The 22,177-nt window shown below is 44.3% G+C and overlaps 1 long non-coding RNA gene across 3 annotated transcripts; it reads right to left on the reverse strand.

The window, feature by feature from the left end:
* Positions 1-12,501: 12,501 nt before the first annotated feature.
* Positions 12,502-15,610, reverse strand: LOC123093572 (uncharacterized). Of its 3 annotated transcripts, none has more exons than XR_006445419.1 (6): positions 15,332-15,610; positions 15,128-15,246; positions 14,950-15,029; positions 13,322-14,644; positions 13,009-13,124; positions 12,502-12,883 (listed from the first exon to the last, which is right to left on the reverse strand). It is a non-coding gene; the product is annotated as an uncharacterized lncRNA (long non-coding RNA). The 3 variants fall into 3 exon arrangements; XR_006445418.1 differs by having other exon boundaries at positions 13,322-14,728; XR_006445417.1 differs by having other exon boundaries at positions 13,322-14,728; positions 15,326-15,610.
* Positions 15,611-22,177: the final 6,567 nt, after the last annotated feature.

The following is a 22,177-nucleotide window of genomic DNA, read 5'->3' on the forward strand; positions in this document are numbered from 1 at the left end:
GTCTTCAAACAGGCCGGCAAGTTAAACACCGAGCACACGGGGAAAGGGTCGCCCAACAAGGATGACGATGAGGAGCCTCGCCCACCGAACACAGGGGGACAGAGGAAATTTCCCCCTGAGGTCAAGATGGTGAACATGATATACGCTACTCACATATCCAAAAGGGAGCGCAAGCGCGCGTTAAGGGGCGTCTATGCGATAGAGCCAGTCGCCCCAAAATTCAACCCATGGTAAGCATGCCCGATCACCTTCGATCGCAGGGACCACCCGACCAGTATCCGTCATGGAGGTTGATACGTCTCCAACGTATCTATAATTTTTGATTGTTCCATGCTATTATATTACCCCTTTTGGATGTTTATGGGCTTTATTTTACATATTTATATCATTTTTGGCACTAACCTACTAACCGGAGGCCTAGCCCGTACTGTTGTTTTTTTGCCTATTTCAGTATTTCGAAGAAAAGGAATATCAAACGGAGTCCAAACGGAATGAAACCTTCGGGAGCATGATTTTTGGAACGAACGTGATCCAGAGGACTTGGAGTGCAAGTCAAGAAGCAATCGAGGCGACCAGGAGATAGGAGGGTGCACCCACCCCTCCTGGGCACACCCCTATCTCCTGGGCCCCATGAGCGGCCACCGACATACTTCTTCCTCCTATATATACCTACGTACACCGAAAACATCCAGGGAGCCAACGAAAAACAATTTCCACCGCTGTAACCTTTTGTACCCGCAAGACCCCATCTTGGAGCCTTCGCTGGCGCTCCGTCGGAGGGGGAATCGACCATGGAGGGCTTCTACATCAACACCATAGCCCCTCCTATGAGTTGTGAGTAGTTTACCACAGACCTTCGGGTCCATAGTTATTAGCTAGATAGCTTCTTCTCTCTTTTTGGATCTCAATACAATGTTCTCCCCCTCTCTTGTGGAGATCTATTTGATGTAACTCTTTTTGCGGTGTGTTTGTCGAGATCCGATGAATTGTGGGTTTATGATCAAGTTTATCTATGAGAAATATTTGAATCTTCTCTGAATTCTTTTATGTATGATTGAGTTATCTTTGCAAGTCTCTTCGAATTATCAGTTTGGTTTGGCCTACTAGATTGATCTTTCTTGCCATGGGAGAAGTGCTTAGCTTTGTGTTCAATCTTGCAGTGTCCTTACCCAGTGACACAAAGGGTTGCAAGGCACGTATTGTATTGTTGCCATCGAGGATAAAAAGATGGGGTTTATATCATATTGCTTGAGTTATCCCTCTACATCATGTCATCTTTCTTAATGCGTTACTCTGTTCTTATGAACTTAATACTCTAGATGCATGCTGGATAGTGGTCGATGTGTGGAGTAATAGTAGTAGATGCAGGCAGGAGTCGGTCTACTTGTTGCGGACGTGATGCCTATATACATGATCATGCCTAGATAATCTCATAATTATTCACTTTTCTATCAATTGCTCAACAGTAATTTGTTCACCCACCGTAATACTTATGCTATCTTGAGAGAAGCCACTAGTGAAACCTATGGCCCTCGGGTCTATCTTTTATCATATAAGCTTTCAATCTACTTTTATTTGCATCTTTACTTTTTGCATCTATATTATAAAATACCAAAAATATATTTATCTTATCATACTATCTCTATTAGATCTCACTTTCGCAAGTGGCCATGAAGGGATTGACAACCCTTTATTGCGTTGGTTGCGAGTTCTTTATTTGTTTGTGTAGGTGCGTGGGACTTTTGAGGAGCCTCCTACTGGATTGATACCTTGGTTCTCAAAAACCGAGGGAAATACTTACGCTACTATTGCTGCATCACCCTTTCCTATTCTCAAGCTCTTCAAGGAAAACCAACGCAAACTCAAGACGTAGCAAGAAGGATTTCTAGCGTCGTTGCCGGGGAGGTCTTCGCTCAAGTCAAGACATACCAAGTACCCATCACAAACTCATCTCCCTCGCATTTACATTATTTTCCATTGCCTCTCGTTTTCCTCTCCCCACTTCACCCTTGCCGTTTTATTTGCCCTCTCTTTCCCAATCTTCTCCTCTCTTTTTTGCTTGCCTTTTTCTGTTTGCTTGTGTGTTGGATTACTTGTTGCCATGGCGCAAGATAATACCAAATTGTGTGATTTCCCCAATACCAATAATAATGATTTCCTTAGTACTCCGATTGCTCCTCTTAATGATGTTGAGTCTTGTGAAATCAATACTGCTTTGCTGAATCTTGTTATGAAAGATCAATTCGCCGGCCTTCCTAGTGAAGATGCCACTACTCATCTAAACAACTTTGTTGATTTGTGTGATATGCAAAAGAAGAAAGATACGGATAATGATATTGTTAAATTGAAGTTATTTCCTTTTTCGCTTAGAGATCATGCTAAAGTTTGGTTTTCGTCTTTGCCTAAAAATAGTATTGATTCTTGGAACAAGTGCAAAGATGCTTTTATCTCTAAGTATTTTCCTCCCGCTAAGATTATCACTCTTAGGAACGATATTATGAATTTTAAACAACTTGATCATGAGCATGTTGCCCAATCTTGGGAAAGAATTAAATTGATGATTCGCAATTGCCCTACTCATGGTTTGAATTTATGGATGATCATACAAAAAATTTATGCCAGTTTGAACTTTTCTTCTAGAAATCTTTTAGATTCGGCCGCGGGAGGCACGTTTATGGAAATCACGTTAGGAGATGCTACAAAAATTCTTGATAATATTATGGCTAATTATTCTCAATGGCACACCGAAAGATCTTCTAGTAAAAAAGTGCATGCTATAGAAGAAATCAATGTTTTGAGTGGAAAGATGGATGAACTTATGAAGTTGTTTGCTACTAAAATACTCCTCTTGATCCCAATGATATGCCTTTGTCTACTTTGATTGAGAATAATAATGAATCTATGGATGTGAATTTTGTTGGTAGGAATAGTTTTGGAAACAATGCTTATAGAGGAAACTTTAATTCTAGACCGTTCCCTAGTAATTCCTCTAATAATTATGGAAATTCCTACAATAATTCTTATGGTAATTTTAATAAGTTGCCCTCTGATTTTGAGAATAGTGTGAAAGAATTTATGATTTCCCAAAAGAATTTTAATGCTTTGCTTGAAGAAAAATTGCTCAAAGTTGATGATTTGGCTAGGAACGTTGATAGGCTTTCGCTTGATGTTGATTCTCTTAAACTTATTTATACTCCTGCTAAGCATGATATCAATGAGTCTCTCAAAGCCATGAGAATTTCCATTGATGAGTGCAAGGAAAGAACCGCTAGATTGCGTGCTAAGAAAGATTGCTTTGTAAAGGTGTGTTCTTCTAGTTTCCATGAAAATAATGACGAAGATCTTAAAGTTATTGATGTGTCTCCTATTGGATCTTTGTTTTGCAATATGAATCTTGATAATAATGGGACTGGAGATGAGTCAACTTTAGTTAGAAGGCGTCCCAATAATTCAGAGTTTTTAGATCTTGATGCAAAATTTGGTAAAAGTGGGATTGGAGAGGTCATGACTTTAAATAGTATTGAACCCACTATCTCGGATTTCAATGAATTTGATTATGATAATTGTTTTTTAGAAAGTTGTATTTCCTTGTTGCAATCCGTTGTTAATTCTCCTCGTGCTTATAGTCAAAATAAAGCTTTTACCAAACATATCGTTGATGCCTTGATGCAATCTTATGATGAAAAACTTAATTTGGAAGTTTCTATACCTAGAAAACTTAATGATGAGCGGGAACCTACTATAAAGATTAAAATTAAAGATCATGAGTGTTTTGCTTTGTGTGATTTGGGTGCTAGTGTTTCCACGATGACGAAAACTTTATGTGATATTCTAGGTTTCCATGATCTTGATGATTGCTCTTTAAATTTGCACCTTGCGGATTCCACCATTAAAAAGCCAATGGGAAGGATCAATGATGTTCTCATTGTTGCAAATAGAAATTTGGTACCCGTAGATTTTATCGTTCTTGATATAGATTGCAATCTTTCTTACCCTATTATTCTTGATAGACCTTTCCTTAGAACGATTGGTGCGATTATTGATATGAAGAAAGGGAATATTAGATTCCAATTTCCATTAAGGAAAGGCATGGAGAACTTTCCAAGAAAGAAAGTCAAATTACCTTATGAATCTATCATGCGAGCTACTTATGAATTGAGTGCCAAAGATGGCACTACTTAGATCTATCTTCTCTTTTATGCCTAGCTAGGGGCGTTAAACGATAGCGCTAGTTGGGAGGCAACCCAATTTTATTTGTGTTTTTTGTTTTTGTTTCTGTTTAGTAATAAATTTTGCGTCTACCTTCTGTTTAGATGTGTTTTTATGTTTTAATTAGTGTTTGTGCCAAGTAGAACCTATAGGATAACCTATGGTGATAGTTGATTTGATTCTGCTGAAAAACAGAAACTTTTTGTGCACGAAATTAGTTTTGTTAAATCACAGAAACGTGCTTTTGCGTTGATTCTTTTTTCTTCTGATCAATAAGCCAATTTTCCAGGACTTCCTATTTTGGTAGGATTGTTAGAGTTCCAGAAGTTTGCGTTAGTTACAGATTGCTACAGACTGTTCTGTTTTTGACAGATTCTGTTTTTCGTGTGTTGTTTGCTTATTTTGATGCATCTATGGCTAGTATTAAGTGGTATGAACCATAGAGAACTTGGAATAAAGTAGGGTTAACACAAAAATAAATAAAGAATGAGTTCATTACAGTACCTTATGCGGTGGTTTTGTTTTCTTTCACTAACGGAGCTTATGAGATTTCCTGTTGAGTTTTGTGTTGTGAAGTTTTCAAATTTTGGGTAAAGCTTTGATGGACTATGGAATAAGGAGTGGCAAGAGCCTAAGATTGGGGATGCCCATGGAACCCGAAGATATTCAAGAATATCCAAAAGCCTAAGCTTGGGGATGCCCTGGGAAGGCATCCCCTCTTTCGTCTTCGTTCATTGTTAACTTTACTTGGAGCTATATTTTCATTCGCCACATGATATGTGTTTTGCTTGGAGCGTCATGTATTATATTAGTCTTTGCTTTTTAGTTTACCACAATCATTCTTGCTGTACACACCTTTTTGGAGAAGCCTACTTGATTGAATTTGTTAGAATACTCTATGTGCTTCACTTATATCTTTTGAGCTAGATAGTTTTTGCTCTAGTGCTTCACTTATATCTTTTAGAGCACGACGGTGGCTTAATTTTGTACAAATTGCTAGTCTCTCATGCTTCACTTATATTATTTTGAGAGTCTTTTAGAACAACATGGTATTTGCTATGGTTATAAAATTGGTCCTAGAACGGTAGGCATCCAAGTTGGGTATAATAAAAACTATCATAGGAAGTGAATTGGATGCTATGATCAATTTGATTCTTGATAATTGTTTTGAGATATGGAGGTAGTGATATTAAAGTCATGCTAGTTGGGTGATTATGAATTTAAAGAATGCTTGTGTTGAAGTTAGCAAGTCCCGTAGCATGCACGTATGGTTAAAGTTGTGTAAAAAATTTGAAACATGAAGTGTACTTGGCTTGTGCATCCTTATGAGTGGCGGTCGGGGACGAGCGATGGTCTTTTCCTACCAATCTAGCCCTCTAGGAGCATGTGCGTAGTGCTTGATTTTTGATGACTTCTAAATTTTTGCAATAAGTATATGAGTTCTTTTGACTAATGTTGAGTCCATGGATTATACACACTTTTACCTTTCCACCATTGCTAGCCTCTTCGGTACCGTGCATTGCCCTTTCTCACCTTGAGAGTTGGTGCAAACTTCGCCGGTGCATCAAAACCCCATGATACGATACGCTCTATCACACATAAACCTCCTTATATCTTCCTCAAAACAGCCACCATACCTACCTATTATGGCATTTCCATAGCCATTCCAAGATATATTGCCATGCAACTTTCCACCGTTCCGTTCATCATCATCATGACATACTTTACTTTTGTCATATTGCCATTGCATGATCATGTAGTTGACATTGTATTTGTGGCAAAGCCACCATGCATAATTTTTCATACATGTCACTCTTGATTCATTGCACCATCCCAGTATACCGCCGGAGGCATTCATATAGAGTCATATCTTGTTCTATTTTCGAGTTATAATTCATATGTTGTAATCAATGAAAGTGTGATGATCATCATTATTAGAGCATTGCCCAGAAAAAAAAGAAAAAAAAGAGGAAAGGCCAAAAGAAAAAAAGAAAGGCCAAAGAAAAAAAGAAAAAAAAGAAAAAAAGAAAAAAAAGGAAAAAAAGAAAATAAATAAAAGGGGCAATGTTACTATCTCTTTTTCCACACTTGTGCTTCAAAGTAGCACCATGTCCTCATATAGTGAGTCTCATATCTTGTGCTTCAAAGTAGCACCATGTTTTTCATATATTGAGTCTCATATGTTGTCAATTTCATATACTAGTGGGAATTTTTCATTATATAACTTGACTTGTATATTCCTACGATGGGCTTCCTCAAAATGCCCTAGGTCTTCGTGAGCAAGCAAGTTGGATGCACACCCACTAGTTTTCTATTGTTGAGCTTTCATTCATTTATAGCTCTAGTGCATCCGTTGCATGGCAATCCCTACTCCTCATGTTGACATCAATTGATGGGCATCTCCATAGCCCGTTGATTATCCTCGTCAATGTGAGACTTTCTCCTTTTTTGTTTTCTCCATGCAATCTCCATTATCATATTCTATTCCACCCATAGTGCTATATCCATGGCTCACGCTGATGTATTGCGTGAAGGTTGAAAAAGTTTGAGATTATTTAAGTACGAAATAATTGCTTGGCTTGTCATCGGGGGTGTAGAATTTGGGAACATCTTTGTGTGACGAAAATGAAGCATAGCCTAACTATATGATTTTGTAGGGATGAACTTTCTTTAGCCATGTTATTTTGAGAAGACATGATTGCTTTGATTAGTATGCTTGAAGTATTACTATTTATTTTATCAATATGAACTTTTATTTTGAATCATTTGGATCTGAACATTCATGCCACAATAAAGAAAATTACATTGAGAATTATGCTAGGTAGCATTCCACATCAAAATTCTGTTTTTTATCATTTACCTACTCGAGGACGAGCAGGAATTAAGCTTGGGGATGATTGATACGTCTCCAACGTATATATAATTTTTGATTGTTCCATGCTATTATATTACCCCTTTTGGATGTTTATGGGTTTTATTTTACATATTTATATCATTTTTGGGACTAACCTACTAAGCGGAGGCCCAACTTGTACTGCTGTTTTTTTTGCCTATTTCAGTATTTCGAAGAAAAGGAATATCAAACGGAGTCCAAACAGAATGAAACCTTCGGGGGCGTGATTTTGGAACAAACGTGATCCAGAGGACTTGGAGTGCAAGTCAAGAAGCAAGCGAGTCAGCCAGGAGATAGGAGGGCGCACCCACCCCTCCTGGGCACGCCCCCTGTCTCCTGGGCCCCACGAGCGGCCACCGACGTACTTCTTCCTCCTATATATACCTACGTACCCCAAAAACACCCAGGGAGCCAACGAAAAACAATTTCCACCGATGTAACCTTCTGTATCCACAAGACCCCATCTTGGAGACTTCGCCAGCGCTCCGTCGGAGGGGGAATCGACCATGGAGGGTTTCTACATCAACACCATAGCCCCTCCTATGAGTTGTGAGTAGTTTACCACAGACCTTCGGGGTCCATAGTTATTAGCTAGATGGCTTCTTCTCTCTTTTTGGATCTCAATACAATGTTCTCCCCCTCTCTTGTGGAGATCTATTTGATGTAACTCTTTTTGTGGTGTGTTGTGTCGAGATCCGATGAATTGTGGGTTTATGATCAAGTTTATCTATGAGAAATATTTGAATCTTCTCTGAATTCTTTTATGTATGGTTGAGTTATATTTGCAAGTCTCTTCGAATTATCAGTTTGGTTTGGCCTCCTAGATTGATCTTCCTTGCCATGGGAGAAGTGCTTAGCTTTGGGTTCAATCTTGCGGTGTCCTTACCCAGTGACAGAAAGGGTTGCAAGGCACATATTGTATTGTTGCCATCGAGGATAAAAAGATGGGGTTTATATCATATTGCTTGAGTTTATCCCTCTACATCATGTCATCTTTCTTAATGCGTTACTCTATTCTTATGAACTTAATACCCTAGATGCATGCTGGATAGCGGTTGATGTGTGGAGTAATAGTAGTAGATGCATGCAGGAGTCGGTCTACTTGTCGCGGACGTGATGCCTATATACATGATCATGCCTAGATAATCTCATAATTATTCACTTTTCTATCAATTGCTCGACAGTAATTTGTTCACCCACCGTAATACTTATGCTATCTTGAGAGAAGCCAGTAGTGAAACCTATGGGCCCCGGGTCTATCTTTTATCATATAAGCTTTCAATCTACTTTTATTTGCATCTTTACTTTTTGCATCTATATTATAAAATACCAAAAATATATTTATCTTACCATACTATCTTTATCAGATCTCACTTTCGCAAGTGGCCGTGAAGGGATTGACAACCCCTTTATTGTGTTGGTTGCGAGTTATTTGTTTGTTTGTGTATGTGCGTGGGACTTTTGAGGAGCCTCCTACTCGATCGATACCTGGGTTCTCAAAACTGAGGGAAATACTTACGCTACTATTGCTGCATCACCCTTTCCTCTTCAAGGAAAACCAACGCAAGCTCAAGACGTAGCAGAGGTTCAGCCGCATTGGTCCTTGACCCATCAATGGATTCCACCTCACGAGAGTCCTCATGGACGGCGGCAGCAGTCTTAATCTGCTCTATCAGAACACAATCCAAAAAATGGGTATTGACTCGTCAAGAATCAAACCCACCAAAACTACCTTTAAAGGAGTAATACCTGGTGTAGAAGCCCGTTGCACGGGCAGAATGTGGTTCACCGAATAACTTTCGAAGCGAAGACTTGATCTTCGACATCATCCCTTTCCGCAGTGGCTATCACGCGCTACTCGGACGAACGGTGTTTGCCCGTTTCATTGCGGTCCCGCACTACGCTTATCTAAAGCTCAAAATGCTAGGACCACGTGGTGTGATAACAGTCCATGGAAACATGGATTGCTCCCTCTGTACTGAGGAACACACCGCGGCCCTCGCAGCTGAAGTGCAAGTCGGCCTTATCAATCTAAACTCCACATCGGTAGTCAAGCCACCGGACCCTGTCAAGCGATTTCGGACTACCCCACAAAATGATAGTCTAGCTCGTCAGGAGCGCGATTAGCAATCCGGCCTCTGCCTTCGCCCCAACCAAACAACGACGTATGTACCGTGTGCTCATAATTATGCATTAAAAATACCATGGGCGGCGACGGAGGCATATAAAGGATAAAGTCCACAATACGGCTTAACCGTACCTGGACCCCCATCTATCTTTTTCAACTTGATTTTTTCTTTTCAGGTTCTTTACAACCTACACCACCCTCTTTATGGTGTCAAGGGCCCTTTTTCCGGCCCCTTGTGAAAACTTATCCATTAATCCTCTCAAAGGATCGCACACCAAGGCAAAAAGCAGCACAGATGTATGGCGGAGTACTTAAAGGATCCTTCAAGATCACCTCCCCCCTTGTTCTTAAAAACCTGTACACAACTTTCCCTTTCGCTCGGCATGTAAAATAGCCTCAATCACTACTAGGGAAAATCCTAGCAGTAGCGCGGGTTTTAGGTATATTACTAGCGCGGGTGCCCGCGCTACTGATACGACGCTACAACTAATAGGTAGTAGTAGCGCAGGTGCCACCCGTGCTACTACTACGTCTGTTAGTAGTAGCGTGGGTAAAAACCCGCGCTACTACGAATCTCTAATCTCTGATTTTTTTCGATTTTTTTTAAATTTTTCCCGAATTTTCAAATTTCTGAATTATTTTAACATCTAATCTCTAATCACCCCTCATCGCTACTCAATTTAATCTCTAATCTCTAATCACCCCTCATCATTCCAAATCATCTAACTTCCCGGACGGTCACCCATCCTCTCACTACTCCAGCCTGAGCACGCTTAACTTCCAGGTTCTATTCTCCCTCGTTTCCAAGTCTGCACTTGTTGTTTTTCTGACAAAAGTAAGATGTCAATCCTCTTAACCCTCAAGAGTTTAGCTTGAGCATGAAGTCACACATTTCACTGTTTGAGTTTAAAACTATTGTTCTAAAAAACAATAATTATTTAGTAACACTAATATTTCTTGAATAAGTAGTTTGACCATTGTTTGACCATAGTTTGACCAGATTTGACCAAAATTCCAAAAAGCTAAAATAATTATTTAGTAACACTAATATTCTTGAATAATTATTTAGTAACACTAATACTTATTGAATAAGTAGTTTGACCACAGTTTGACCAAAATTAAAAAAAAAACTAAAATTTGAGCATAACTTTTTTTCCTTTTAGAATTTGAGGATTCTAAAAATTTGCAAACCGGCCGTAGGCCGTCAAAATTGGATGCGGATTTTCGTGCTGAACATTTTGATATATTATACATTTTTTCTCACATCGTATGCAAAAGTTATATCCGTTTTACATTTTCCCTACACTTTTGACAAAACATGTCCAAATTTAAGTTTTTAAAATTTCCTAAGTAGTACATGTAGTAACATAACTACATCTCGAAGGATTTTAATTTTTGAAGTTTTATCATTTTCTTTTGCTTTTTACAAAACTGAAAAGGCGATCCACTAAGGGGGGGGGTAGAGTTTAAAAAACCCAGTACTTAGTAGTAGTGCGGGTTTTTACCCCTCGCTACTACTATGGCATGTCCCTGAGGGGCAGTTTGAGATCGCTTAGTAGTAGCAAGGGGTAAATACCCGCGCTACTACTATCAACTTAGTAGTAGCGTGGGTTTATAACCCTTGCTACTACTATGGCATGGCCCAGGGGCATGGTAGAGACCACTTAGTAGTAGCGAGGGTTAAAAACCAACGCTACTGCTATCAACTTAGTAGTAGCGAGGGTTAAAAACCCGCGCTACTACTATGGCATGTCCCGGGGGGCACGGTAGGGACCGCTTAGTAGTAGCAAGGGTTAAAAACCCGCGCTACTGCTATCAACTTAGTAGTAGCAAGGTTTAAAAACCTACACTACTAGTAAGTAGCAGTAGCGAGGGTTATAAACCCGCGCTGCTAGTAAGCATCCGTGTATAAGCTTTTCCCTAGTAGTGAATGCTTATAGCATTATCTTTACAAATACGTTTCGATGTACCAATCAGACTATAATGGAAACAGTTTTTCGCCTAAACTACTTGGTACTGGCTTATTCCTTCTTCTGTATTTCGTCTTCTTTATCATCTGATTGTCATGTACACCTCGGCTTGACCTAAATCACCAGGGGCCTCATTCAGCTGTGTACATTAATTAAATTTACCATAAGTCCGAACACTTTCACAAGTGCAATTCGGCGTCCCGAATCGAGCATTATATTCATCAGCTCCGAATCATATCTTGGGTCAATAGTTGGGTTGCCCGGCTCCTGTGATTACCACCTTACGTTCCGATTGTTCGGCTAAAAAGTAAAGGGAAAACTACTGCGATTGTGTTTTTGGTTGGCCGGATGAACACCTCAGTAAAGAAAGCCAAAAACTGACTGTCATAATGCGGCGAGAGCAGGTCGGCTATTCGGTGACTCAGTACAAATCTCTTGCAATTTTTTCCGTGTCATACAAAGGACTGGTTTTTACCTGGTCAGGTGTCTACAACACCCAAGTTCGGGTAGCTGAACAATACCAGGGGCTGCGTCTACAACCTTATTGTCAAACTCCTATGGCTAAGTGAGAGTGATAAAGCCGCATAGTCTGATTGCCTGGTTTGCCGCACTAGCACCTCCTTCAAGGACCAAATCGTTGGGTTAAGTGTGCTTTTGTGCTACTCCGAACAACCCCATAGTATCTACGCGAGGGGCTGAAGCCGATGACTGGCCAACTCTCAGATTTAATAAATGGCCGCAATGGAGGATAAATAATTTCAGAGGAAACAAGACTAAAATATACAAAGGCTATGTTTTCATTACAAAGTTTGGGCATCATAGATACATTCATTCAAAAATGATGTCCTTCGAACACAGGCCCTCTATAATGCGGGATCCTTCAAGGACGTCGTTGAAATACTTCTCTGGCGTACAATGCTCCTTGCCTGCGGGCGCTCCTTCGGTTGCAAGACTGGTGGCATTCATCTTCGCCCATTGTAGCACTACTAGGAAAAAGGCTACTAGTAGCGCGGGTAAATTGGCTACAGTAGCGCGGGTACCCGCGCTACTAGTATCGTGCTACAGCTTACTAGTAGTAGTAGTGCGGGTGCCACCCACGCTACTACTACTTCTGTTAGTAGTAGCGCGGGTGGCCCCACGCTACTACTATCTCAACCAGCGCTACTACTATCTAGCCACCCACGCTACTACTATCTCAACCAACGCTACTACTATCCTAAGTACTAGTAGCATGCACTTTTCGCCCACGCTACCACTAGCTAATTAGGAATTAAAAAAATAAAATTTAGATACAATATTCATGGATAGAAATCAGAAACACATCCAATGCAAAATAAACTCATGTCACGGAACAACATCTCAACTGGAAGAAATCACAGACATCCCATTTAACATCAGACGAACATAACCATCATCGAAAGGTGGGTACCTTCCCTAGCGTTCCACCACCAACCTAAACAGACCACTTCTATAGATGTATCTACCAAAGCTTGGAGTTCAGACGCCGGTGGACCTCCCCCAGGACGGAGGCATCGAGGACCTCCACCTCGGTGACCTCCGACGTCACGATCACCTGGATGATCATCTATGTGCAGCAATCGCCAGGCTTCACGGCGAAGTCCGCTTCCAAGTGGTTGAAGAGCACGACACCCACCAGGGCATGGTAATCCGCCTCGATCACCCCTGCACCCACGTCGAGAAAGTGAACACTTATTGGTTCACGTCCATGTCCAAATCTAGTATTGTATTTTCTTTCTTTTTTGCACATGCACATGAATCAAGAGTAATAGCCGAACGCTGGTCCTTACTTGTTGCACGAGGCATGAAGAAGGTCGGGTCCCCTCCTTGTTGCATGAACAAATCCAAGGAAGACACTGCCGCGAGACACGAAGGTTGGGTCCCCTCCTATAAATAGCTGAGGTGCCTAAAGTTGTAAGGGATCTTAATAATGAACTCATTGTAATGCATAATAACAAGAAAAATATCATTCAATTTGCCAGGTTGATAGTTTTGAGACACATGAAAGGATAATGTCGGTAACAGTCTTCATTAACAAGAACAATGTGCCAAAAAGACATTTGTTTCACCAAAAAGATTAATGAAGAGACATGTAAGATTTACCTAAGCAACATCAGCATACCCTCTGATCCTTGCAAGAACTTGGAGGCCAAGGTTCCTAGCTTTCTCCCCACTGACTAGCACAAGTGCAGCAAGACCGTCGTTGTACATTGAAAGATAAAAATGGCACTACAATTACACTCAAAGTAAACATTGCTTTGCAAAATCTATTCTATTATATACTAAAAAGAAAATATGGGTCAAATTAGAGAATTATCCTAGAAAATCAAACAACAATTAGAAACGGCTGGCCATCAATTTAACACACGGTAAAACAATAGCCATTAGATTTTGATAATATCTCTTTGGCATTAAAGTTGAGATAAATAACCCACCTATGCCATTATGAAAAAGAAAACGTTTTGTTTCTGATCTGAAGATACGCATACAACATCCATAGAATATAATAACAAACCTTTGCTGTGTTCAAAAAAAATAACACACCTATGCCATTAAGGAAAGAAATTATGTTTCCAATCTCAAGATACAGAGGCGATCTGGAGATACATGGCAGCAACATATCTTCTTCCGTAGATCATCTTGGACGTGTACTACATACCTTACCCTTTCGGAAGCTAGCTAGCTACACAATCAGCTAGATCGATTCGCCGGCTGGTAACGCGCACTTCCTTTTTTCTTACCGGATAGCAGCTCAAGAACCTAACTAAATAGGATTAGGAATACTACTTGACCATGTATAGATTAAGTACAACTTGATTGATTAATTCCAACAGTATACATCGATACATGGCATGCATCATGTCCTTCAGCATGAGAGAGCCTCATGCATCCTTCAAGAGATGAGACTGCTGCGATAGCCAACAAGAGGTGGCTAGTGTAAGTAATTATGCCATTCACAGGAATTTCGCCAACGCATCAGCAACTCTAGGATCAACGCACTATGTAAAAAATAACTATGACTGGGAAAAATGATTTATATGGGTTTTCTCGTAATTTACTGGGTGGCAATGCACTATATCCCTCCCAATACAGTAATAAAATAACACCGAACAGAGCATGAACAAAACTAGTAAGCGCTAGATGAGGGACAACAAACAGAGCGGAGCGAGCACAACATCAGGGGCTTGATCGATCAATCAATCGATCGGCGCTCGCCACCGTAAGGCCAAATCGGTTATAACCCCGCACCAAACGGGTACTCCAGTCCGCTGGGCTGATTCCCCGCCACCGCCGACGAAGGGAACTGCCGGAGAGGGACGGGGAGAGAGGCATGGGAGCGGCGGCATGCGTGCGTGCTTACCGTTGCGGCACAGAGGGGCGGACCTCGACGACGACAGGGAAGGAAGAGACGCCGCCGCATGGAGGCTGAATTTCCACATCCACCCGAAGTGCAATATATCAGAGATAACAGACAAAAGCGTCTTCCTAATTTTCTTCCAGCGAAATACACTTCAGCATTGATATCGAAGAAAAAAAATTAGGTCCAATGCATAAGCCATAACAGCTGTGTATACCTACCACGCTATTCATAGTTCAACAATGACATTGACAGTGCAGAGAATCATTCATTATAGATAGCAATTGAAAATACCAGCACAACCAGATTGCATAAACACCTCCACTGCACAAATGAAAGTAACAGTTGGATGATTGCGCGAGGCCATACATACCGAGAGCAGCAGCGTTATCTCTAGGGCCCTCGACGTCCTTGAAGGTGGCGTAGGCCGTCCTCCCAGTCGCCACCACGTCACTGCAGCAGTAAGCCCAAAATCGCCATGCGGTTAGACAGACGGGACAAGTGGCAGGGGAATTGGAACAGAGAAGGAAAGGAAGGAAGCCGGTGCTCACGGGCTGATGTCGACGTGCTCGATTTCGCCGAAGAAGGACAAGAACTCGCGCACCTCCCGCTCCCCAGCCAGATCTAAGATGTTCCGCACACGCACCATCCTCGTCCCCCTCCTCCCCTCCTGCAACCCACAAGATAGACTGCCCGTCAGCGACTGATGCAATCCAAAAGCAACAGCAACAACACTGCCGCCCGCCCACCCGCACATCAATCGCTCGCTGACGGTCGAGCGGCTGCTTGATTACTGGAGACGCCGAGCGATAGTTTGCCGTGTGCGCGGGTGGCTATATCCCCGTTGCACGGCGTAGGGCGGCCTTCACTTTCTCAATTCTTGTCGGGGTTGACAGCAGAGGAGAGGAGATGAGGTTGAGGAAGAGGAAGAGGAAGAGTTAAGGGGAGGCCGCCGGTAGAGGGGGTTTCGATCTAGATTTGGATGGGGGTGGGTACGTGGTGTGGGAGAGTGGAGTGGGACCGTTGGTGGGATAGCGGTGGCGCGGAGTGCCCACCGGCGCTACAGATATCTGTCAAATACTCCCTCTGTCCGGAAATACTTGTCGCATAAATGGATGAAAATGGATGTATCTAAAATTAAAATACATCTAGATACATTCATTTCAATGACATGTATTTCCGGATGAAGGGAGTAGTAGCGCAGGTTTTACACCCAACCCTACTACTATCGTCCATCGGGAGTGTATGGTGAAAATCAGTTAGCAGCAGCGCAGGTTTTCAGTGCCGGCGCTACTACTATTCTGCACCGGTAGCGCATTTTTTTGCCTGTGCTACTTTTAATTAGCAGTAGCGTGCTTTTTCAACAAGCGCTCTACTAAAGTTCTGTGTATAAGGTTTTTCCTAGTAGTGTACCTTGACACGGGCGAAGGCCATCCGAGCACCTTCGATGCATACCGACCGCTTTATAGCATATAACCGTGGGCAGGCATTGACCAACCGCTTCCCATGCCCAAAGTAGCTGTCAGGTATTGGTTCGGCTGGCCAAAGACGGACTATGACATCCTTCATGGCCAGTTCGGCCATCCTATGTAGCTCGATCAGCTGTTTCAGCTGGTCGCTGAGGGGCAAGGGCTGCTCTAGCTCAAGGTACTATGACCAGAAAAGTTTCTGTGTTGTGCTCCCCTCTTCGGCTCGGAAAAAATCTGCAGCATCTGCAACACTTCGGGGCAGATCCGCAAATGCTCCTCGAGAACTCCAAATGTGTGTCACAAAGGAGTACTTTCTCCTTATGAACTTGCTCTGCATATTAAAAACCTTACACACCGCGATCTGCTTGGCCTCTCGGATCTCCTGACACGCGCCTTGGGCTTCAACCTGGGCCTCCTTTGCACTATGGAGCGCCGTCGCGAGTTCAGAGTCTCGCTCTAACACCTCGCGCTCCAAAGACTCGCATTTTCTTATAGCATTTGTGAGCTCTTGTTGGACTTCGTCCAACCTTGCCTCATGCTTTTGGCGGGCGGTTCGTTCCTCATCCACCTCCTTTTTGGCTTCGACCAACGCACTCTTGAGGGTTTCGACCTCAGATGTGTCAACTTTGAGCATAAATACAAAGCTCAGTCAGTTAACAAAATGGAACTCATATCAGTTCATATCTGCTTCCGTATAACATACCTTGTTTTGCCTCCAGCCTCCGCTTTAGTTCGGAGACTTTGGCCGCATGCGAAGCTGCTGCCAGCTTCGCAGCCTGCTCATCCAAGTAGACATATATGTTAGCTCCTATGAAGTTTTACTCGATCCTCTGTTTGACCCTTCTTCGTGAAACACCGAACAGAGTCTCAGGGGCTGCTATCTATATACAGGTATTCCTTTCATAAATAACCAAAAATATATTAGTTCACATGTATTAAAGCCTGTTAGAAGGCTGGTGTAAGTTTGGTTCGATCCGCTTTTAGCGGACCGAACCTTTTCAACCACCGTACCCATAAGGGTACGATGTTCCTCCACAATGGAAGCACTTTGAAGCGCTTCCATCAGAATGTCCGGCGCCTTTGGATTGATAGATGATGTCGGTGGAGACGGCACGCCCCCGTCTCTTGAAGAAGGCTACTGGTCCGATTCCGGAGCCGTATGGGTCTCCGGAATAATATTCGATTGGGGGCCGAATTGAGCGTCCATTGCCGGTCTCCATGGGAGTTGATTCCCCCCTCTCTTCGGCACCAGAGGTATTACCCTCCGCCGCCACCTTCACGGCCTCCCGAGACAACACTTCGGTGTTATCCTGGGCAGTGGGTGGAGAGATGTGCGGAGGCGACTCACTCTCCATCGCATTCGTCCCTAGCGAGTTCCCAGATGACGATGACCGTTGGGGGAGATCGCGAGCCGGGCTATAATGCGCACTTCAGTATGATAAAATAATAAGGCATAAAATCGGATATGTATATGGTGTCTTCGGATACTTACGATTCAGCCGAGGGCTTCGGCCTGGGGCGCCGCTTTGGTGTGGCATTGGCATCTGCTTCGGAATCATCCGAAAACGAGGGTTTTCCCTTCTTGGCCGCCTCCGCCTCCAGATCCGCGGAAGCCCCCTTTTCTTTTCCCCCTTGGGGGGAGAGTTACTCTCCTCCTCCTCTACGTCTTCGTCATGGGAGGAGGAGGCTTCAGAGCCTTCGGACATGGCGTCCGAAGTACCCTTACGACGGAGGCCACCTCTGGTCTCCTTGCCCTTCTTCTTGGCCTTCTTCTCCGGCGTCTGATACGGTGCCGGAACCAACCTCTTGGCCGGCAAGGGAGTAGCCTGGTCCTCGGGTAGCGGAGCCGGACATTTGATCTGCTTTGCCTTCTTTGTCCAGCCCTGTGAGAGTCAGAAAGTTCAGTATACCCCTTGTATTTTCAAATAAAAGTTATCATAAAAACTTACGGGAGTAGCTGGGCGTGCGTGGTCAAGGCCGCGACCTTCGGTTGTCTCCGGCCACGACTTTTAAGTCTTGAAGAGCAGATTCCATATGTCTTCATGGGTCGTGCCGAAGAACCGCTGCAGGGTCCAAGGACCGGTCGAGTCGAATTCCCACATGTATTGAGTCCGGCGTTGACAAGGGAGAATCCGGCGAAAAAGCATCACCTGGATCACGATGGTGAGGCTGATGTTCTTGTTTATCATGCCCTTGACGCGGCTCTCCAGCGCTGTCACCTCGTCAGGCGATTCCCAATCTAGGCCCTTATTAAGCCAGGATGTAAGCCGCATCGAGGGGGGGGGGGGCAGATTTGAACTCAGGAGCGGCGGCCCGTGTGGCATTGCGAGGTTCCGTGATGTAGAACCACCCCTGCTGCCATCCTTTGACGCTCTCCACAAAGGTCCCCTTTGGCCAATTGACGTTAGGGAGTTTACTCACCATGGCGCCGCCGCACTCCGCATGTTGGCCCTCGACTACCTTTGGCTTCACATTGAAGGCCTTGAGCCATAGGCCAAAGTGGGGAGGGACATGAAGGAATGCCTCAAACACAACGATAAACGCCGAGAGGTTGAGGAAGGAATTTGGGGTTAGATCATGAAAATCTAGCCCATAGTAGAACATGAGATCACAGACAAAAGGATGAAGGGGAAACCCTAGTCCGTGAAGGAAATGAGGTATGAACACTACCCTTTCGTTGGGCTCCGGAGTGGGAATTATCTACTTTTTGGCAGGAAGTCGATGGACTATGTCCGTGGCCAGATACCCAGCCTCCCGGAGCTCTGTGATGTTCTCCTCTGTAACAGAGGAAGCCATCCACTTGCCATGCGCTGTAGATCCAGACATGGCTAGGAGTGCTTGGTGGCGATGGAAGGAATTGATACTTGGGCGCTGGAGCTCGAGTGGCAGATGGGCAGAGGAGGAAGAAGGCGTGGGGTAAAAAGGAGGATCCTTATCTTCTATAAAGGCAATGGATGTCAAGCACCCCCTCACAAGCCTTAAATCTCTCCTATTCCCAAGGGGACCTGTGAACGGCACGGTTGGATAACCCAAACCCCTGTTTATGAAATTCCCGTGATAAGGGGGCATGATCTCTGCTTTGACAAGACATGTCAATGGTCGTGCCTCGAAATACAAAACGAGGCTGTGAAACAGTTCAGAATGCTAACTAGGCTAGGACATAATGCATCGCCGGAGAAATCGCCTATGAACGTGGCTTATTTCATTTCAAATGTTTTTTTTGCCCTTATGACTTAAGGCTGTAATTGTTAATAAAGTCAAATACAGTTGTTTTGCGTGGAGGAATGCGTTGAAGTATTTGGAGAAGGAACCTATCTTGCAATGCCGAAGACAATTTGTGCGCCGAACACATCGTCATTGAAGCCCGGTTCAGGGGCTACTGAGGGAGTCCTGGACTATGGGGTCCTCGAGGAGTCGGCCTATGTGACATGGGCCGGACTGATGGGCCGTGACGTTACAAGGTAGAAGGACCTCCCCCGTGTCCAGATAGGACTCTCCCTTGCATGGATGGCAAGCTTAGCGTTTGGATCATGTACCTTCCTTTCTCTGTAACCGACTCTGTATAACCCTAGATCCCTCCAGTGTCTATATAAACTGGAGGGCTTTGTCCATGGGGAGAATCATAATCATACATGCTAGACATCTAGGGTTTAGCCATTACGATCTCGAGGTAGATCAACTCTTGTAACCCCTATACTCATCAAAGTCAATCAAGCAGGAAGTAGGGTATTACCTCCATTAAGAGGGCCCAAACCTGGGTAAACATTGTGTCCCCTGCCTCCTTGTACCTTCGATCCTTAGACACACCATTCGGGACCCCCTACCCGAGATCTGCCGGTTTTGACACTGACATCCCTCCCCACTTCGTCCTATGGCTCAAGGTCTTCAATGTGAAGCCAAAGGTGGTCGAGGGCCAACACGCAGAGTGCGGCGGCGCCATGGTGAGCAAACTCTCCTACATCACCTGGCCAAAGGGGACCTTGTGGAGAGCGTCAAAGGATGGGAGTAGGGGTGGTTCTATATCACGGAACCCCACGACGCCACATGGGTCGCCGCCCCTGAGTTCAAATCTGGGCCCCCAATGCGGCTTACATCCTGGCTCAATAAGGGCCTAGATTGGGAATCGCCTGACGAGGTGACGACGCTGGAGAGCCGCGTCAAGGGCATGATAAACAAGAACACCAGCCTCGCCAGTGTGATCCAGGTGATGCTTTTTCGCCAGATTCTCCCTTGTCAGCGCCGGACTCAACATATGTGGGAATTCAACCCAGCTGGTCCTCGGACCCTGCAGCGGTTATTTGGCACAACACACGAAGACATATGGAAGCTGCTCTTCAAGACTCAAAAGTCATGGCCGGAGACAACAGAAGACCGGGGCCTTGACTGTGCACGTCCAGCCACTACCGTAAGTTTTATGATAGCTTTTATTTACAAATACAAGGAGTATATTGAACTTTCTGATTGTAATAGGGCAAGACACAGAAAGCGGAGCAGATCAAATGTCCGGCTCCGCTGCCCGAGGACCACGCTACCCCCTTGCTGGCAAATATGCTAGTTCCGGCGTCGTATCAGGTGCCGGAGAAGAAGGCCAAGAAGAAGGCCAAGGAGACCAGAGGTGGCCTCCGTCGAAAGGGTACTTCAGATGCCATGTCCGAAGACTATGAGACCTTCTCCTCCCATGACAAAGACGTAGAGGAGGAAGAGAGTATATCTCTCTCTAGGAGGGGGGGGGGGAGAAGAAAAGGGCAGCTTCCGTGAATCTGGAGGCGGAGGCGGCCAAGAAAGGAAAACCCTCCTCTTCAGATGATTCCGAAGCGAATGCCGATGCCACCCCTAAAGTGGCACCCCAGGCCGAAGCCCTTGGCTGAATCGTAAGTATCCGAAGACACCATTCACATATCCGATTTTGTGCCTTATTATTTTAACACACTGAATTATGCATTATAGCCCGGCTCGCGACCTCCCCCAACGATCATCGTCATCTGGGAACTCACTAGGGACGAATGCGATGGAGAGCGAGTCGCCTCCGCAGATCTCTCCACCCACTACCACGGATAACACCGAAGTGCTGTCCCAGAGAACCTCTCGAGGTCATGGGGAGGTACAGGAGGCCATGAAGGTGGCGGCGGAGGGTAATTTCTGTTTTGTCGAAGAGAGGAGGAAATCAACCCCCATGGAGACCGACGATGGGGGCAATGCTCAATTCGGCCCCCAACCAAATATTGATCCGGATACCTATATGGCTCCGAAACCGGACTAGCAGCCTTCTTCGAGGGAAGGGGGCGCGCCATCTCCACTGGCGTCCTCTATCAACCCGAAGGCGCCGGACACTCTGGTGGAAGCGTTTCAGGGTGCTTCCATTGTGGAGGAACACTGTACCCTTATGGGTATGTAGTAGAAAAGGTTCGGTCCGCTAAAAGCGGATTGAACCAAGCCTATCCCAGCCTTCTAACAGGCTTTGAGGTATGTGAAGTAATATATTTTTAGTTATTTACAAAAGGAATACCTGTATATAGATAGTAGCCCCTGAGACTCTGTTCGGTGTTTCATGAAGAAAGGCCGAACAGAGGATCGAATAATACTTCACCGGAGCTAACATATATGTCTACTTGGATGAACAGGCTGTGAAGCTGGCATCAGGCTCGCATGCGGCCGAAGTCTCCGAACTAAAGCCGAAGCTGGAGGCATGGCAAGGTATGTTATACCGAAGCATATTTGAACTGATATGAGTTCTAATTTGTTATGTGACTGAGCTTTATGGTTACGCTCATAGTTGACACGTCTGAGATTGAAACCCTCAAGAGTGCGCTGGCCAAATCCAAGAAGAAGGCGGACGAGGAACAAGCCGCCCGTCGAAAGCATGAGGCGAGGTTGGATGAAGTCCAACAAGAGCTCATTGATGCTATAAGCAAATGTGAGTCCTTGGAGCGCCAGGTGTCAGACCGAGACTCCGAACTTGCTACGCTGCTCCAAAGTGCGAAGGAGGCCCGAGTTGAAGCCCAAGGTGCCTGTCAGGAGATCCGCGAAGCCAAGAAGATCACGGTGGGTAAGGCTTTGAATATGCAGAGAGAATAGGTAAGGAGAAAGCATACCTTTCTGACACGCGTTTGGAGTTCTCCAGGAGCGTTTGCG

The sequence above is a fragment of the Triticum aestivum genome, chromosome 4B (genome assembly GCF_018294505.1).
Source record: "Triticum aestivum cultivar Chinese Spring chromosome 4B, IWGSC CS RefSeq v2.1, whole genome shotgun sequence".
Lineage (NCBI taxonomy): Eukaryota > Viridiplantae > Streptophyta > Magnoliopsida > Poales > Poaceae > Triticum > Triticum aestivum.